General features: G+C 42.0%; 1 protein-coding gene across 2 annotated transcripts in view; it reads right to left on the reverse strand.

Moving 5' to 3' along the window:
- Positions 1 to 20,620, reverse strand: part of LOC139765058 (aminopeptidase N-like) — a 64,691-nt gene extending 44,071 nt beyond the window's left edge. Inside the window, exon 1 of one of the 2 annotated variants that reach the window (XM_071692148.1) lies at positions 20,513 to 20,620. The gene's annotated coding sequence lies outside the window, so the exon portion shown is untranslated. The remainder of the gene's footprint in view (positions 1 to 20,512) is intronic. The other variant, XM_071692147.1, reaches the window with a different exon arrangement.
- Positions 20,621 to 21,534: the final 914 nt, after the last annotated feature.

Below are 21,534 nucleotides of genomic sequence, written 5' to 3' on the forward strand. Positions count from 1 at the left end.
AAGCAGATGAGGATATGAAAAGCATGAAAGCAAGGTTGTAGAAGGTAGAGAAAATTTAGGCCAGTTGGCTTTAAAGTTAGGAGGTTCAAGAGCCACGAAGCGACCAGTGAGTGTGTCTCTGCTGCAGGAAACACTCTCCACCCCAGGAGCGTACTCGACGGTAGAGATTATAGTTGGACATCTGATAGTGTAGATGAAAAGCTTTCTTGGACAGTTGGGTTTTAGGATCTTCTTGAAGAAGATCAGGGGAAGAAACGGACAGATGATGCCCGATACAGGGAAGATTAGATCTGAGACAGCAAATGATGCACTAATGAATAAAGACAGAGCCGGGGTCTGGAAGCTGTGTGAGGTGGGCGGGTGTCACTCTCATGATAACGTTCAAGTGATCCTGGAACCATTCAACCCATCTCGACCGTTGACGCCAGCCTGTCCAATTCGATACCAAGGAATTAAGTAACTTTTGCACAGCCGCAAACTTTCAAATAAGAAACGAAGAAAATGATAGAGAATATGGATGAGTGTGAGTTGTGTTGTTAAACATTGTGTATGAGATGCCAGCAGCTCATATGTGGATGAGACGGGAGAGGGAGGGACTGGGTACCTGACCATCACCACACTGTGGTCTTGTAATGAATCACTTCGTCGCCGCCGCTACCACCACACCTCGCGACACACAGGAAATTGTACCTCTTTAGTCGGTGGTTGCTACTACCTACTATTACTACTGCTACTACTACTTCTGCAAGAGTAGCGACATTAAATGACTTTCATTACTTCGCTATAAATGTTATACATTGAGATGTATCAATGAACAATGTAGGCGATTCGATTATAAACATCATTTTTCCACATGTGTGGTCTTCAATTATAAAAAGAAATATACTGTTCCATCTATATCTTGAATTGAAACACAGATGAATAGGGATTGACATCCATTTTTTTGAACAGGTGAATGGTTGACATCTTCAATTACAAGAGTAAATTAGTTTGCATGGACACTACAAGAATTGTGGTGACGTTTACATTTTCAGAAATTTATGGAAATATCGAGTCTTCATGCAGAACAGCGATGCGGACGAGAGTAAATTATAGTATAAACAAAAAAGGAGGCTTCGTGTGATGTGTATGTCTTCCATATTAAAGTTTACTCTGCTCAGTCTATGAGGTCTTTCCCGGCTGAGGAAAAGAATAAGTTTAAGATACTATCTATATCTGAGGCCTAACAGGATAAGTTCAAGATGCTACATTAAATGCATTAACAAAAGTTCAAGATAGTACGTCTAGAATTAACAGTTTAAGTTTTGCTATGTCTAAGGCATTAATAGAATAAGAATTTGATAGGAATCACCTAACTTATATTTTTTCAACCATTTCTTTTTTTCAGTCATAATGACACTTCTGAGACAAACGGAAGAGAATGAGACGAGTTGCTTCACGTAAGAGAATATTAACATGACATGAAGACGGTCACCTCCTTCACTTCTCACATCCTCGAGGTAAGTTGGAGAGAGATCCTCCTGGTGAGTGGTCTGAGTAGCACCTAAAACTTGAGTTGTCATTGTTTCTTGTACTGTTATGAGTCACTTTCTGCAAGTATTTCACTGTTTGTCCGTTATTATTTGCTTCATAGTTCCAGCTAAACTTTATATTGCATGTTGAGTCTTTTACTTACTACCTCGTAGTTGATGATCTTAGGTAAAGCAGAGGACAGAGGACCATAGCTATCGCTTCAGGCGAGGTATGTTTGCCATCATGAGGCGAGACATTTCCTTAGAAATGAAACGATATTTGAATAACTTGTTTGACGTGGCGCAGCTCTGCCATATTGACCATTCAGTACACGACTCTGCCATATTGACCACTCAGTACACGACTCTGCCATATTGACCATTCAGTACACAGAGAGTGTGAAGGAGCACATACCACTGGCTCCTACCGAGGCTGTTTATGAGAGTGGAAGAAAGCAAAAACTCGTACATTAGTATGGCTTAAGTTGAGAGAACTATAGATGTTTCAAAGAGAAAAACCTGTAAACTTTTCCTATAGTTAAGGAGTCGCAAATAACGAGAGTCGTAGATATGGACCGCTATATTTATCGTATATGCTTAAACGTATCTATGGTATTGCTTTTAACTTCCATAATTGGTCAGTCATTCTATAAGTAACTTATCCTGTTCAAGATGAAGTACTCTGCCTCATTCGAGGTAAAACATTTGCCCACAACACTGATATGTCCAGATAGATTTAGGCTGAAGTTGAAAGCTTCTACAATGTCGGTATTACAGCAGAGAGCCAGGACAGTACCCTACTCCCCTTCCTCACCAGATGTTAGAAACATCAAGTTTTATTTGTCCCCATGACCACGACGTAACGACCCTTGACCACGACGTAACGACCCTTGACCACGACGTAACGACCCTTGGCCACGACGTTATGAGCCTTGGCCACGGCGTAACTACCCTTGACCACGACGTAACGACCCTTGGCCACGACGTTATGAGCCTTGACCACGACGTAACGACCCTTGACCACGACGTAACGACCCTTGGCCACGACGTTATGAGCCTTGGCCACGGCGTAACTACCCTTGACCACGACGTTACGACCCTTGACCACGACGTTATGAGCCTTGATCACGATGTAACGGCCCTTGACCACGACGTTATGAGCCTTGACCACGATGTAACGGCCCTTGAACACGACGTTATGAGCCTTGACCACGATGTAACGGCCCTTGAACACGACGTTATGAGCCTTGAACATGACGTTATGACCCTTCATCTCCGTTATGACTCTTGACGAATACGTTACAATCCTTGACCACGACGATGCGACCCTTAACCACGACTTTATGACTCTTAACCACGACTTTATGACCCTTGAGCATGACGTTACGACCCCTGATCATGACGTTATGACTCGAACACGACCTTATGACACGAGCGTGACGTTACGACCCGTGAACACAACATTACGACTCTTGAACACCACTTTACGTCCCTTAAGCACAAAAATGCGAACCTTGAGTATGATTATCTAACCTTTGAACTGACCTTCAAGGGTCGTATCAAAGGATTAGTTAAGTAATGATAACACACAGTGAAGCAACGTAGCAGTCTTGAAAATTATTGAAACAATGAAACAATACCCGACGCAACAGTGAAACAACACCCGACGTAACAGTGAAACAACACCCGACGTAACAGTGAAACAACACCCGACGTAACAGTGAAACAATACCTGACATTTGGTAAAGCAATAGAACAACAACAAACTTTACTGAGATTCAGTAAAGTATCAATTATGTCAACACAAGCATTTAGTGGCGCAAGGGAGGAACCTCTGGCGATGCCGTGTGCTACCACTGATACCAAACAATACATGAATCCCGAGCGAAGCAGCACCAATAACCCGTGAACCCTTCACTATTGCCAGAATAGCTTTAACTCCGAATACGTAACGAAGCAACGTTTTTCTGTTTCACTATGAATGGACTTGTGGATTCCAACGGCTCAGTTGGGCTGACAACGTTGGTACGCTATTGCCCCTTTCGCTACTATATACATATATATACATATTTTTTTTTTTTCTTTTTTTGCTTTGTCGCTGTCTCCCGCGTTTGCGAGGTAGCGCAAGGAAACAGACGAAAGAAATGGCCCAACCCACCCCCATACACATGTATATACATACGTCCACACACGCAAATATACATACCTACACAGCTTTCCATGGTTTACCCCAGACGCCTCACATGCCTTGATTCAATCCACTGACAGCACGTCAACCCCGGTATACCACATCGCTCCAATTCACTCTATTCCTTGCCCTCCTTTCACCCTCCTGCATGTTCAGGCCCCGATCACACAAAATCTTTTTCACTCCATCTTTCCACCTCCAATTTGGTCTCCCTCTTCTCCTCGTTCCCTCCACCTCCGACACATATATTCTCTTGGTCAATCTTTCCTCACTCATTCTCTCCATGTGCCCGAACCATTTCAAAACACCCTCTTCTGCTCTCTCAACCACGCTCTTTTTATTTCCACACATCTCTCTTACCCTTACGTTACTTACTCGATCAAACCACCTCACACCACATATTGTCCTCAAACATCTCATTTCCAGCACATCCATCCTCCTGCGCACAACTCTATCCATAGCCCACGTCTCGCAACCATACAACATTGTTGGACCCACTATTCCTTCAAACATACCCATTTTTGCTTTCCGAGATAATGTTCTCGACTTCCACACATTCTTCAAGGCTCCCAGAATTTTCGCCCCCTCCCCCACCCTATGATCCACTTCCGCTTCCATGGTTCCATCCGCTGCCAGATCCACTCCCAGATATCTAAAACACTTCACTTCCTCCAGTTTTTCTCCATTCAAACTCACCTCCCAATTGACTTGACCCTCAACCCTACTGTACCTAATAACCTTGCTCTTATTCACATTTACTCTTAACTTTCTTCTTTCACACACTTTACCAAACTCAGTCACCAGCTTCTGCAGTTTCTCAAATGAATCAGCCACCAGCGCTGTATCATCAGCGAACAACAACTGACTCACTTCCCAAGCTCTCTCATCCCCAACAGACTTCATACTTGCCCCTCTTTCCAAAACTCTTGCATTTACCTCCCTAACAACCCCATCCATAAACAAATTAAACAACCATGGAGACATCACACACCCCTGCCGCAAACCTACATTCACTGAGAACCAATCAATTTCCTCTCTTCCTACACGTACACATGCCTTACATCCTCGATAAAAACTTTTCACTGCTTCTAACAACTTGCCTCCCACACCATATATTCTTAATACCTTCCACAGAGCATCTCTATCAACTCTATCATATGCCTTCTCCAGATCCATAAATGCTACATACAAATCCATTTGCTTTTCTAAGTATTTCTCACATACATTCTTCAAAGCAAACACCTGATCCACACATCCTCTACCACTTCTGAAACCACACTGCTCTTCCCCAATCTGATGCTCTGTACATGCCTTCACCCTCTCAATCAATATCCTCCCATATAATTTACCAGGAATACTCAACAAACTTATACCTCTGTAATTTGAGCACTCACTCTTATTCCCTTTGCCTTTGTACAATGGCACTATGCACGCATTCCGCCAATCCTCAGGCATATATATATATATATATATATATATATATATATATATATATATATATATATATATATATATATATATATATATTCCCTAATGCTCTTTCATCGGCTTTTTTCTCCTTTCCCCATTACCGTACGTCCTTCCCTACAGCCCTCCCATCCTGCTCTCATCCTCCGGGCTTTTCCGCTCTCTGACTTGCCACAAATAGTGTGAATGATTCCACTGCTGCCAACGGAAGTCGATTTTTTATTTTATTTATTTATTTTTTTACTAGACGAAAAACCTAAAGACTACGTTGTAGTATATACGTCCTGCATGAGCGAGTTTATTCATGTGATACACGAGAACTAACGTTACACAGTAGGACGTACGAATATGTCGTTGCATATATAGTTAGATCCTGGTTGACGAAGCTCGCCGAAAATTAGTCACATTCATTACAGCACATCAAACCTCTACACTTAACCATCCATACTAAATAATGAAAATTTATTGAACTATCTTTCTTGCTCATAACTTATGAATTATGCAAACCGTTTTTTTCATAATTTTCATATTTCTCTCGTTATTAAACAAGCAGGTCGACGATAGAACGTTACTGTACATCAGATTTGTTCAGTGAGATGTTCGTATATCATGTTTGACTCTAACTTATATAGTCGTCAAAACGTTTTATGAAATCTAGAACCAGGCTGGAAGATGGCCGTGGGGTGGGGTTGGGGGTGGGGGATCTGATCCTCCTCTCTGTACGTCAGCTGTTCACTTTTCATAGCAAAACACAAGAATAATGTCTGCCTGCGGTCTGCACCAATATACCATCTTGATTTCGTAGGTATGTCTGAAATATGTGACGATAGATAACGTGGAGAAGCAAATCTTGAAAATCCTCTCAGAGCGGCGGCCTCGTGATGACATCAATGATGTTTACTTGAAGAAATGAGGGTAAGACGCAGTCCACACAAGTTACTTATCGTTGTACTAGTATTTGTCATATGATAAACCTACTGATCGTTGTACTAATATTCATCATATGATATTAAAGAAATAATAGAAGAAACGCAAGTAATACCAACATCATCAGTCACTTGTTTCGCACATACCGAGACCAAGTACATTTGTCATGTGGTAACTGGATATGTGTTCTCTCTCTCTCTCTCTCTCTCTCTCTCTCTCTCTCTCTCTCTCTCTCTCTCTCTCTCTCTCTCTCTCTCTTTAGCTGAGTCACTGTCACTTCCCCTGATATGTGTACATAAAAACCCGAAGAGGGACCTCTCTTCCCTCAGCACCAGGTTCAAAGTTCTCTCCTCCTGCCCATCTCCACAACACCTCTCCCCTCCTGCCTAGCCCTACAACACCTCTCTCCTCCTGCCTATCCCCACAACACCTCCCTCTTCCTGCCTATCCCTACAACACCTCCCTCCTCCTGCCCATCCTCACAACACCTCTGGCCAACTGGTGCTCATCGATTCATTCCCAACCACCATTGTTGCACCCCTCCCCCCTACTCTCCACCCATCCAGGGACATTGTCCTCGTCTGCCTCCTCCCACAACACATCATTTGTCGTAGGGAACCAGCATATTAACTTCTCGGTATGTCATATCATTTGACTAACAACTTGAAGGAAGCTTGAAAGTTTGTAGGTGACCCCCTCACAAGTTTCCTCCACAAGGAGACAATTCCTGATGTTTACGACATAATATTTAGAAATAAGAAATTGTACCAGCATTATGGACCCCTGCAAACTCTCATTCATTCCCTAAGACTTCTGTAACTGTTTATATTCAGAAATTTCGTTTTCCTATGAAAACCTTAGTTATCATAAACTTTAAAGTTTAAGTGTAATTTGTTTATGAGCCATATACACAGTGAAGGTATTTGTCGTCTTTATCTTAACACCGGCAGAAAGAAAGTGTTCAGATTTTTTCGATTGGTGGATATAACTTGTGGTTGACGTCCCTAATAACCCTGTCAGATGATGGGCCTAAATCCCAAACAACCAACCAGTCGACCTCAGTTTTCATACTTGTCTATTTCACGTTTGTTCGTTCCCTACATCAGAGATCTTTACCCCTAGATAACAAGCCAACATACATCATGATTATAATTCCTAGCCTGACTGACGATAATAATAATAATGATGGTGAAAATGATGATAATTGATTGTATTATTATTATTATCATCATCATCATTATTATTATTATTATCATTATTATTATTATTATTATTATTATTATTATTATTATTATCATTTGCAGAACCTTCACTTCTGTGAAGAGATATATGCAACAATCACCACTGGAAAGAAAATAACGGTGAGTACTTTCGTTTTTTACATCCTCAGACAGAGTGGGGGAGATACAGGTGTTGACAGAGTGGGGGAGATACAGGTGTTGACAGAGTGGGTGAGATACAGGTGTTGACAGAGTGGGGGAGATACAGGTGTTGACAGAGTGGGGGAGATACAGGTGTTGACAGAGTGGGGGAGATATAGGTGTTGACAGAGTGGGGGAGATACAGGTGTTGACAGAGTGGGGGAGATACAGGTGTTGACAGAGTGGGTGAGATACAGGTGTTGACAGAGTAGGGGAGATACAGGTGTTGACAGAGTGGGGGAGATACAGGTGTTGACAGAGTGGGGGAGATGCAGGTTTTGAGGTCCTTAAAAGCACAGAGGTAGCAATGAGGCGGGGTTTCATAATCCCCGTGGAGTGCAGGTGGCCACTTATTATGTGACCTGACATCTGACCTTCCTCTCCTTACATCGTGTGTGGACAGGGTTATTCTGAGGGATACTTCTTAATGATTATTTCAGTTAACCGTTTGTCACACTTAAAATGATCAAAAGACACATTTACATTATGATCAAATATATCAGACCAAACATGATTCAATTACATTTCTTTCACTGAAACAATTTGATTTAGCCATGATCTTAGCTCCTTCTCAGTAGATATGGTGATCAAAGGCAGCTTTATGTTGAAATAAGCCGTAGCTCTGTTGCTCTATTCTAACACTATACTTATGTTGTGAGATCCTAGTCTCCAAATCTTTCCCCGATTGTCCAGTATAAGATTAGTTACAATCTTTACAAGGGAGTTTAGACAATATTTTTATCATTGATGGGCTGTTTTTGATAAGGGCTTTCTTGATGATGTTGTCATATGTGAATACTACTTGTGCATTACGTTTTTTTCAGAATGTGAAGACATTCGAGAAAAGTTTCATGGAACAGGGTCATTTGGTAACTTTTACGTTCTGGTTTATCATTTTGGCCTCTGTAGAAACGTTTCCTTGCTGTATTCTGACACTGGTTAAGTATTCTTATTGGGTATCTTAGCCTCTGTCCAATGGACAATAAATTTCAGTTCATTATCTAAAAATTCAGGATCTGAAATCCTATATGCTCTCAGGCACATCGATATGAAGACTGATGTTTTTACATTAATATGATGATTTGAATAATAGTGGACATAAGACAGTATATTTGTAGGTTTTCTGTAAACCTAATTTCTCACGATACCTTTATCCCTGATGACCTCTACATCCAAAAAGGAAGACTTGTTCATTTTGACCATGAGAAAATTTTATGGAAGGAGCTAACGACTTTAACTTATGCAGAAAGTCCTCAGTGGGTAGATGATTAGGCCAAAAGCAAAGTACGTCGTCTACATATCAGAGCAAGACTATTATTTGTTCCACTGTAGTGTTTAGTAAATGGCTTTCAAAATACTCCGTATGATACTGGCTAAAACAGGGCAGAGGGGATTACTCATAGCCATATCGAACTGTGTGGAATGTTTGCCCTCAAACACAAAAGATTAATTATGTACACACAATCGTATTAGTTTAATTATGTTTTTACTGGGGATGTCCTCAATGTTGCTTCCCAAGATGTTAGAGGAGGGATAACACATTTACCGGAACGTTGGTGAACTGCGATTTCACATCAAAACTCGCTAAACTATAAGGATATTTTACATTTAGGGATTTCAGCTTTCTAACCAAATCTTCGCTGTTCATTACGAATGAATCTGAAATGCCCCTCCCCCCCCCCCCCTGAAAACAAAGATGAAAATAAAAGGAGACTAATGTCACTAGCCACTTGGATATCTTATATGTAGCAGAACCTATAGACCTTATAATTGGCCTCGGGGGATTCTTTGGTTTGTGTGTGGGGGGGGGGGGAGTTTAAAAAAAAATTGCTATTTTCATATACACTATTCGGTGGCAGACTGCAGTGAGAAACTGTAAAGGTTAATGTCAGAGTTACAGCGATTGTAACAGAACGTTGAAAGTTTACTTGAATCAGTAAGGTGATGAGGTGCTGAAGGGATATAAATGAATCTGGATGGGGAGCACCTAAAGGAAGTTTAGATGAGGAGGAGCTGGAGGAAGTAAAGTTCAGCGAGTGAATCCTTGGGGCTGAAGAATTGGTTAAGTTCTTGGGTGCGAGAAGGGGTTGTGGAAAGATAGATCATTGCCTACAGGACAAAGATGAATATGTCTAAAGGTATAACATTCCCGATGCTGTTGTAAGGATACAAGTCTTGGGTCAGTTCTGATCTGGTCTAGTGTGAACTGTGGTCTGGCCCGGTCTGGTCTAGTCTGGCCAGGTTTGGTTTGGTTTAGTCTAGTCAAACGTGCCCTGGACTGACCTGGCCTGACCTGGCGTGGTCTCGTTTTTTCTTTCACCTACAGCTTTATTTCGTGATCCCAATACTCTTTACCCATATATATATATATATATATATATATATATATATATATATATATATATATATATATATATATATATACTTTTTGGAACCTTTATTCTTATTGTTGGAATATAGCTCAGGGTGTGAGAGGCCCTGCCACCTGGTACCGGCAAAGGACCCACACTGAAGTGGAACATGAAAAATCAATATTTCTGCAGCAGTGCGTTGCCTGGACCTTTGCTTGAGTCCTTACTTGAGTCATTTCCCGAGTCCTTGATTGAGTCCCTGCATAGATCCTTGCTTCGGTCCTTGCTTGTGTTCTTACTTGGGTCCTTGCCTAGGTCCTTATCTAGCTTCTTGTTTGAATCTTTTCTTGAGTGTTGAGTCCTCGCCTTGATCGTTGCTTGGCCCCTTCCAGATGTCGTTTTGGTTCCTAGACGACCGTAACACAACTTTACGCTGATATTATTCACTTCTCTTATTTCTTCACTTTAGTAGTCTCTCTCTCTCTCTCTCTCTCTCTCTCTCTCTCTCTCTCTCTCTCTCTCTCTCTCTCTCTCTCTCTCTCTCTCTCTCTCTCTCTCTCGTTCCATTCCCCCTCCCCCCTTCTTCGATGGCTCTCTCTCTCCTCTCCCTCCCTCTTTTTTCTCTTTTTCTCGCTCCGCTCCCTCCTCCTCCTACCTCTCTCTGTCGCTCCTTTGTCTCCTTCTCAATAATATACATTTCTAATCACAAAGGCTCTTCTCCATATGTTCGACCATTCACCTAGTTTTCATCGTTAAAAAACCGTCATTAATTATACCTCGCCAGCCAGTCCTTTGTCTCATTTCTCCCACATAAAACTTAATCTCTCCTTCAAAACTTTCATCATCGAATTTGTGCTTTACATCTTCCTACATCACCAGATTTCTCTCAGATCTTTCCTTTCACATCGTCAAATCCGTTTTTCATATCTACCTTCTACGCACCTACTTGTTGCTTCATATCTTCCCTGTGCACCACCCTCACTCCTCTATATCAGTAGTAGAGAAAACGCGAGTCTCAAGTCACATGTAGCAAAGTTAGTGTGGCTTTCATCCCCGCTAGTGATCTGGTCTGTCTGTTGCCCTGCAGCTGCCTAATGTGTCATCTTGAACATTTTTGGGATTTAAACGAGAGATGATCAGCCAGCAGTGGTATTGGTGGCTGGTTTACGATGGCGATGATGTTAGACAGAGGTTTGGTGATGGCGTTGTTTCGTCTGGACCTAACCCACTGAGCACAATAGTATCTCCTTCCGTCCACAACAATACAACTTCTAAACGCGACGGTACGACCGCTTCTGCACGACGATACGACATTTAATCACGATGTTACGAGCTTTGGGTACAACGCCTTGCTCAGAGGCCTGGCGTCGTACCTCCTTGCTTACGTTTAGTGTTGGAACAGCTCAACTGATGCTGTCACCAAGAACCGTAGTAACAAGTCGTGTGATGCTGTCACCAGGAATCGTAGTATATGAGGAACACAAGTCAGCTGTATCAAGGATGAAGAATATGGAACAGACAGACAGTTCTGAGAAGATTTGACGGATATTCTAATTGAATCTTCACACTCATGGTGTCACGGATCCACTCCGACACCAGGAGATGAAGGCTGCTGTTCAGTACTATATCCATTACTATGGGAGTCTATATGATATGAACCTTAGAAAATGATGGATATGATTAATAGTGGTCATACATGCTTAATACAGATACTTCTTCAACCATCAGACTCTTGTTTCTTTACACTCTTATTCATCTGCTCACACACACACACACACGCACACACACACACTGATCATGAGTCACCAAGGGTGCGCCTAGGGTAGAACCCGGATGGGTTCGAATCCTGGATGTGGCAGCTAGCCTGCACCTAACCTAGGTGTTCATCCTGACCTCGAGGCTGGTCGGTAATTGAGTATATGACTTAATCTGAGGTGTGTTTGTATTTGTGTGCGTATACACGTATGGGAGTAAAACACTAGGCAACACGAGTGTAAATCTCTCTTCCCATAAGTCACAAATACAGTCACAAATAGAAATCACACACGCCTACATTACGAGAATAGCAGAGGAATTACTGCCTGCTGGCCAATATAAGAATAGCATACAAGTGTGTGGATATGGAAATATCCAGCAAGCTATTCACGTCCTAAATTTGGCCAAAACTAGGATATGCTTCTCAGATTTAATCACTACACATAGAGAGTGACAAAGACCTAATAAAAAAGGTTCAAAGGACAAAAAATATTGTGCCGGAGAAATGGCAGCTAAATTACAGAAAAGGTTAGAGGCCTTAGATTTGTCCACCACAGAGAAAAGAACATCAAAAGATGGGGTGACCTTATGTGACTTCAAAATAGCCTTCAGAGGAAAGTGCGATAGAATGAAACTTGGCCCAGATTTTGAATTATCGATAACCAGTATTTAGTGCCTCTCGATGCAACATGAAGCCGTGTTAACTCTGAAGCTTGAAAGGCGGCCTTTAATGCCTTTGGTCCTCAGGTACAACAACACCTTCAATTTAGTTTGAAGTTATTCGCTCAAACTCGCTCATTCTGAATGATTGTATTGAACTGAGTGGATACTGTAGATATTGGGCGGCTTCAAAACAGCCTTCAAGGCCAACGTGCATAGCCTATCCTGTGCTGGCCCAGGTGCTGGAGGACCTGTACCTCAGTGTGCTACAATTCCCCCGTGGAAAAAGGTACTCACAAACAAACAAAAAATTCACTTTTGTACAAACACTTGAATATATATATATATATATATATATATATATATATATATATATATATATATATATATATATATATATATATATTTAGGTTTATTTATTATCATTATTATTAGCGTTTGCGAGGTAGCGTAAGGAAACAGACGAAAGAATGGCCCAACCTACTCACATACACACTTATATACATACACGTCCCCACACGCACATATACACACCTATACATTTCAACGTATACATACATATACATACACAGACATATACATATATACACATGTACATAATTCATACTTGCTGCCTTTATCCATTTTCGTCGCCACCCCACCACACATGAAATGACAACCCCCTCCCCCAGCATGCGCGCGAGGTAGCGCTAGGAAAAGACAGCAAAGGCCCCATTCGTTCACACTCAGTCTCTAGCTGTCATGTATAATGCCCGGAAACCACAGCTCCCTTTCCACATCCAGGCCCCACAAAATTTTCCATGGTTTACTCCAGACGCTTCACATACCCTGGTTCAATCCATTGACAGCACGTCGACCCCGGTATCCCACATAGTTCCAATTCACTCTATTCCTTGCACGCTTTTCACCCTCCTGCATGTTCAGGCCCCGATCGCTCAAAATCTTTTTCACTCCATCTTTCCACCTCCAGTTTGGTCTCCCACTTCTCCTCGTTCCCTCCACCTCTGACACGTGTATCCTCTTTGTCAATCTTTCCTCACTCATTCTCTCCATGTGACCAAACCATTTCAAAACACCCTCTTCTGCTCTCTCAACCACACTCTTTTTATTACCACACATCTCTCTTACCCTTTCATTACTTACTCGATCAAACCACCTCACTCCACATATTATCCTCAAACATCTCATCTCCAACACATCCACCCTCCTCCGCACAGATCTATTTATAGCCCACGCTTCGCAACCATATAACATTGTTGGAATTCAAACTTACCTCCCAATTGACTTGTCCCTCAACCCTATTGTACGTAATAACCTTGCTCTTATTCACATTTACTCTCAGCTTTCTCATTTCACACGTTTTACTAAACTCAGCCACCAGCTTCTGCAGTTTGTCACCCGAATTAGCCACCAGCGCTGTCATCAGCGAACAACAACTGACTCACTTCCCAAGCTCTTTCATCCACAACAGGCTGCATACTTGCCCCTCTTTCCAAAACTCTTGCATTCACCTCCCTAACAACCCCATCCATAAGCAAATTAAACAACCATGGAGACATCACGCACCCCTGCCGCAAACCGATATTCACTGAGAACCAATCACTTTCCTCTTCCTACTCGTACACATGCCTTACATCCTGGATGAAAAATTTTCACTGCTTCTAACAACTTGCCTCCCACACCATATATTCTTAATACCTTCCACAGAGCATCTCTATCAACTCTATCATATGCCTTCTCCAGATCCATAAATGCTACATACAAATCCATTTGCTTTTCTAAGTATTTCTCACATACATTCTTCAAAGCAAACACCTGATCCACACATCCTTTACCACTTCTGAAACCACACTGCTCTTCCCCAACCTGATGCTTTGTACATGCCTTCACCCTCTCAGTCAATACCCTCCCATATAATTTACCAGGAATACTCAACAAATTTGAGAACTCACCTTTATCCCCTTTGCCTTTGTACAATGGCACTATGCATGCATTCCGCCAATCGTCAGGCACCTCACCATGAGTCATACATACATTAAATATCCTCACCAACCAGTCAACTACATAGTCACCCCTTTTTTTTAATAAATTCCTCTGCAATACCATCCAAACCTGTCGCCTTGCCAGCTTTCATCTTCCGCAAAGCTTTTACTACCTCTTCTCTGTTTACCAAATCATTCTCCCTAACCCTCTCACTTCGCACACCACCTCGACCAGAACACCCTATATCTGCCACTCTGTCATCTGACACATTCATGAAACCTTCAAAATACTCACTCCATCTCCTTCTAACGTCACCACTACTTATCACCTCCCCATTAGCCCCCTTTACCGAATTTCCCATTTGTTCTCTTGTCTTACCCACTTTATTTACCTCCTTCCAAAGCATCTTTTTATTCTCTAAAAATCAATGATACTCTCTCACCGCAACTCTCATTTGCCCTCTTTTTCACCTCCTGCACCTTTCTCTTGACCTCCTGCCTCTTTCTTACATACATCTCCCAGTCATTTGCACTATTTCCCTGCCAAACTCGTCCAAATGCCTCGCTCTTCTCTTTCACTAATAATCTTACTTCTTCATCCAACCACTCACTACCCTTTCTTATCTGCCCACCTCCCATGCTTCTCATGCCACAAGCATCTTTTGCGCAAGCCATCACTGCTTCCCTAAATACATCCCATTCCATCCCCCACTCCCCTTACGTCTTTTGCTCTCACCTTTTTCTATTCTGCACTCAGTCTCTCCTGGTACTTCCTCACACAAGTCTCCTTCCCAAGCTCACTTACTCTCACCACTCTCTCCACCCCAACATTCTCTCTTCATTTCTGAAAACCTCTACAAATCTTCACCTTCGCCTCCACAAGATAATGATCAGACATCCCACCAGTTGCACCTCTCAGCACATTAACATCCAAGAGTCTCTCTTTCGCGCGCCTATCAATTAACACGTAATCCAATAACGCTCTCTGGCCATCTCTCCTACTTACTTACGTATAATTATGTATATCTCTCTTTTTGAACCAGGTATTCCCCATCACAAGTCCTTTTTCAGCACAAAAATCCACAAGCTCTTCACCATTTCCATTTGCAACACTGAACACCCCATGTACACCAATTATTCCCTCAACTGCCACATTTCTAACCTTTGCATTCAAATCACCCATCACTATAACCCGGTCTCGTGCTTCAAAACTACTAACACACTCACTCAGCTGCTCCCAAAACACTTGCTTCTCATGATCTTTCTTCTCATGACCAGGTGCATATGCACCAATAATCACCCATCTCTCTCCATCCACTTTCAGTTTTACCCATATCATATATATATATAATATATATATATATATATATATATATATATATATATATATATATATATATATATATATATATATATATATATATATATATATTTATATATATATATATATATATATATATATATATATATATATTTTTTTTTTTTTTTTTTTTTTTTTTTATACTTTGTCGCTGTCTCCCGCGTTTGCGAGGTAGCGCGAGGAAACAGACGAAAGAAATGGCCCAACCCCCATACACACGTACATACACACGTCCACACACGCAAATATACATACCTACACAGCTTTCCATGGTTTACCCCAGACGCTTCACATGCCTTGATTCAATCCACTGACAGCACGTCAACCCCTGTATACCACATCGCTCCAATTCACTCTATTCCTTGCCCTCCTTTCACCCTCCTGCATGTTCAGGCCCCGATCACACAAAATCTTTTTCACTCCATCTTTCCACCTCCAATTTGGTCTCCCTCTTCTCCTCGTTCCCTCCACCTCCGACACATATATCCTCTTGGTCAATCTTTCCTCACTCATTCTCTCCATGTGCCCAAACCATTTCAAAACACCCTCTTCTGCTCTCTCAACCACGCTCTTTTTATTCCCACACATCTCTCTTACCCTTACGTTACTTACTCGATCAAACCACCTCACACCACACATTGTCCTCAAACATCTCATTTCCAGCACATCCATCCTCCTGCGCACAACTCTATCCATAGCCCACGCCTCGCAACCATACAACATTGTTGGAACCACTATTCCTTCAAACATACCCATTTTTGCTTTCCGAGATAATGTTCTCGACTTCCACACATTTTTCAAGGCTCCCAAAATTTTCGCCCCCTCCCCCACCCTATGATCCACTTCCGCTTCCATGGTTCCATCCGCTGACAGATCCACTCCCAGATATCTAAAACACTTCACTTCCTCCAGTTTTTCTCCATTCAAACTCACCTCCCAATTGACTTGACCCTCAACCCTACTGTACCTAATAACCTTGCTCTTATTCACATTTACTCTTAACTTTCTTCTTCCACACACTTTACCAAACTCAGTCACCAGCTTCTGCAGTTTCTCACATGAATCAGCCACCAGCGCTGTATCATCAGCGAACAACAACTGACTCACTTCCCAAGCTCTCTCATCCCCAACAGACTTCATACTTGCCCCTCTTTCCAGGACTCTTGCATTTACCTCCCTAACAACCCCATCCATAAACAAATTAAACAACCATGGAGACATCACACACCCCTGCCGCAAACCTACATTCACTGAGAACCAATCACTTTCCTCTCTTCCTACACGTACACATGCCTTACATCCTCGATAAGAACTTTTCACTGCTTCTAACAACTTGCCTCCCACACCATATATTCTTAATACCTTCCACAGAGCATCTCTATCAACTCTATCATATGCCTTCTCCAGATCCATAAATGCTACATACAAATCCATTTGCTTTTCTAAGTATTTCTCACATACATTCTTCAAAGCAAACACCTGATCCACACATCCTCTACCACTTCTGAAACCGCACTGCTCTTCCCCAATCTGATGCTCTGTACATGCCTTCACCCTCTCAATCAATACCCTCCCATATAGTTTACCAGGAATACTCAACAAACTTATACCTCTGTAATTTGAGCACTCACTCTTATCCCCTTTGCCTTTGTACAATGGCACTATGCACGCATTCCGCCAATCCTCAGGCACCTCACCATGAGTCATACATACATTAAATAACCTTACCAACCAGTCAACAATACAGTCACCCCCTTTTTTAATAAATTCCACTGCAATACCATCCAAACCTGCTGCCTTGCCGGCTTTCATCTTCCGCAAAGCTTTTACTACCTCTTCTCTGTTTACCAAATCATTTTCCCTAACCCTCTCACTTTGCACACCACCTCGACCAAAACACCCTATATCTGCCACTCTGTCATCAGACACATTCAACAAACCTTCAAAATACTCATTCCATCTCCTTCTCACATCACCACTACTTGTTATCACCTCCCCATTTACGCCCTTCACTGAAGTTCCCATTTGCTCCCTTGTCTTACGCACCCTATTTACCTCCTTCCAGAACATCTTTTTATTCTCCCTAAAATTTACTGATAGTCTCTCACCCCAACTCTCATTTGCCCTTTTTTTCACCTCTTGCACCTTTCTCTTGACCTCCTGTCTCTTTCTTTTATACTTCTCCCACTCAATTGCATTTTTTCCCTGCAAAAATCGTCCAAATGCCTCTCTCTTCTCTTTCACTAATACTCTTACTTCTTCATCCCACCACTCACTACCCTTTCTAAACAGCCCACCTCCCACTCTTCTCATGCCACAAGCATCTTTTGCGCAATCCATCACTGATTCCCTAAATACATCCCATTCCTCCCCCACTCCCCTTACTTCCATTGTTCTCACCTTTTTCCATTCTGTACACAGTCTCTCCTGGTACTTCCCCACACAGGTCTCCTTCCCAAGCTCACTTACTCTCACCACCTTCTTCACCCCAACATTCACTCCTCTTTTCTGAAAACCCATACTAATCTTCACCTTAGCCTCCACAAGATAATGATCAGACATCCCTCCAGTTGCACCTCTCAGCACATTAACATCCAAAAGTCTCTCTTTCGCACGCCTGTCAATTAACACGTAATCCAATAACGCTCTCTGGCCATCTCTCCTGCTTACATAAGTATACTTATGTATATCTCGCTTTTTAAACCAGGTATTCCCAATCATCAGTCCTTTTTCAGCACATAAATCTACAAGCTCTTCACCATTTCCATTTACAACACTGAACACCCCATGCATACCAATTATTCCCTCAACTGCCACATTACTCACCTTTGCATTCAAATCACCCATCACTATAACCCGGTCTCGTGCATCAAAACCGCTAACACACTCATTCAGCTGCTCCCAAAACACTTGCCTCTCATGATCTTTCTTCTCATGCCCAGGTGTATATATATATATATATATATATATATATATATATATATATATTTTTTTTTTTTTTTTTTTTTTCTTTATACTTTGTTGCTGTCTCCCGCGTTTGCGAGGTAGCGCAAGGAAACAGACGAAAGAAATGGCCCAACCCCCCCCCATACACATGTATATACATACGTCCACACACGCAAATATACATACCTACACAGCTTTCCGTGGTTTACCCCAGACGCTTCACATGCCTTGATTCAATCCACTGACAGCACGTCAACCCCGGTATACCACATCGCTCCAATTCACTCTATTCCTTGCCCTCCTTTCACCCTCCTGCATGTTCAGGCCCCGATCACACAAAATCTTTTTCACTCCATCTTTCCACCTCCAATTTGGTCTTCCTCTTCTCCTCGTTCCCTCCACCTCCGACACATATATCCTCTTGGTCAATCTTTCCTCACTCATTCTCTCCATGTGCCCAAACCACTTCAAAACACCCTCTTCTGCTCTCTCAACCACGCTCTTTTTATTTCCACACATCTCTCTTACCCTTACGTTACTCACTCGATCAAACCACCTCACACCACACATTGTCCTCAAACATCTCATTTCCAGCACATCCATCCTCCTGCGCACAACTCTATCCATAGCCCACGCCTCGCAACCATACAACATTGTTGGAACCACTATTCCTTCAAACATACCCATTTTTGCTTTCCGAGATAATGTTCTCGACTTCCACACATTCTTCAAGGCCCTCAGAATTTTCGCCCCCTCCCCCACCCTATGATCCACTTCCGCTTCCATGGTTCCATCCGCTGCCAGATCCACTCCCAGATATCTAAAACACTTCACTTCCTCCAGTTTTTCTCCATTCAAACTCACCTCCCAATTGACTTGACCCCCAACCCTACTGTACCTAATAACCTTGCTCTTATTCACATTTACTCTTAACTTTCTTCTTCCACACACTTTACCAAACTCAGTCACCAGCTGCAGTTTCTCACATGAATCAGCCACCAGCGCTGTATCATCAGCGAACAACAACTGACTCACTTCCCAAGCTCTCTCATCCCCAACAGACTTCATACTTGCCCCTCTTTCCAAAACTCTTGCATTTACCTCCCTAACAACCCCATCCATAAACAAATTAAACAACCATGGAGACATCACACACCCCTGCCGCAAACCTACATTCACTGAGAACCAATCACTTTCCTCTCTTCCTACACGTACACATGCCTTACATCCTCGATAAAAACTTTTCACTGCTTCTAACGACTTTCCTCCCACACCATATATTCTTAATACCTTCCACAGAGCATCTCTATCAACTCTATCATATGCCTTCTCCAGATCCATAAATGCTACATACAAATCCATTTGCTTTTCTAAGTATTTCTCACATACATTCTTCAAAGCAAACGCCTGATCCACACATCCTCTACCACTTCTGAAACCACACTGCTCTTCCCCAATCTGATGCTCTGTACATGCCTTCACCCTCTCAATCAATACCCTCCCATATAATTTACCAGGAATACTCAACAAACTTATACCTCTGTAATTTGAGCACTCACTCTTATCCCCTTTGCCTTTGTACAATGGCACTATGCACGCATTCCGCCAATCCTCAGGCACCTCACCATGAGTCATACATACATTAAATAACCTTACCAACCAGTCAACAATACAGTCACCCCCTTTTTTAATAAATATATATATATATATATATATATATATATATATATATATATATATATATATATATATATATATATACGCCAGCCATAATAAACATCTTTGTGACCATCGTCTGACCTCTATAAACTGTGTCCATTCGGGTGAGGTAACCAGACTTGAAAAACATATCCTACCTCTGGCCTGACGCAGGAAGTGAAGAATCTCCTGAGTATTCCCGTATCCACATACAAGGTGTTTACCAGCAGAGAGTTTGTCACTTACGGTTTCTCGATGATGAGACTCTGACAACAGACTGGTCTGAGACGGTCTTGACTCCTATTTCCTTCTCACTGACGTATTCCTACATTATATTTCCTGCAGGATGAAAATAATATCAAGGTCTTCTTCCCTGTATCCTATCCTCTGTACCTTACATTTACTCTTGTGGAATTCCATCAACCTTGCTCTCACTTAAGTGCTTTGTCTATGTATATGTAGGCAACAAATCTTTTATAATTAAAAACTAACGAACATATTAATATGACCAGCTCTAGAGCTCTTCTTTGTGTGTGTGTGTGTGTGTGTGTGTGTATGTGTGTGTGTGTTATGATGCGTGAGTGAAAAATTATAAACAATCGCCTGGAATAGCATGGTTAAGCGGTAATATAGCCCGACTCTCCCATCAGTCATACCCTGGTGGTTTATTGCTTCTACCGGCGTCTTGACCCCGAGTAAACACCATGGAGATGTTAGCTGAATGTTGCTTCGAACTGTGTCCGTCTGAGTCAACTCCATGATGATGGTTCATGGAAATTTTCTTCGACCATCGCGTCGATCCATGATGAACACGAAGACGTTGACGAATCTGTGACTTGCTCTGACACCGTGTCTCCCTGAGTGTACACTGTGAACGTAATGTATTGACCGTTGCTTCGTCCACCCGCTCGATCTAGAGTGAACAGAATGATGATTCATTGATCGTAGTCACAACTTTACACAATTTGTAACATTTCATTTATTGTGAGGAAACCATCAAGAACGTCCATCTTTTAGGGTATAAAATGGCGTTATTAGGAAGTAAAGTAGTAAAACTTTGAAATATTCTTCAGGTTTTGAGATTAAAAATCAACTCATCTATATTACGTGTCATATCATGGCGTTAGGCGATCACTAAGCCATATTGATATGTTATCAGGATAATGATAATAGATATGTATCACAGGACTCTATCTCTTTCATCATATTCTTATCTTCGAATTTCGGGTTTTGTCATCTTACTGCATTGCACCTCATTTGATTTCCTT

Source organism: Panulirus ornatus, chromosome 52 (assembly GCF_036320965.1).
Source record: "Panulirus ornatus isolate Po-2019 chromosome 52, ASM3632096v1, whole genome shotgun sequence".
Taxonomy (NCBI): domain Eukaryota; kingdom Metazoa; phylum Arthropoda; class Malacostraca; order Decapoda; family Palinuridae; genus Panulirus; species Panulirus ornatus.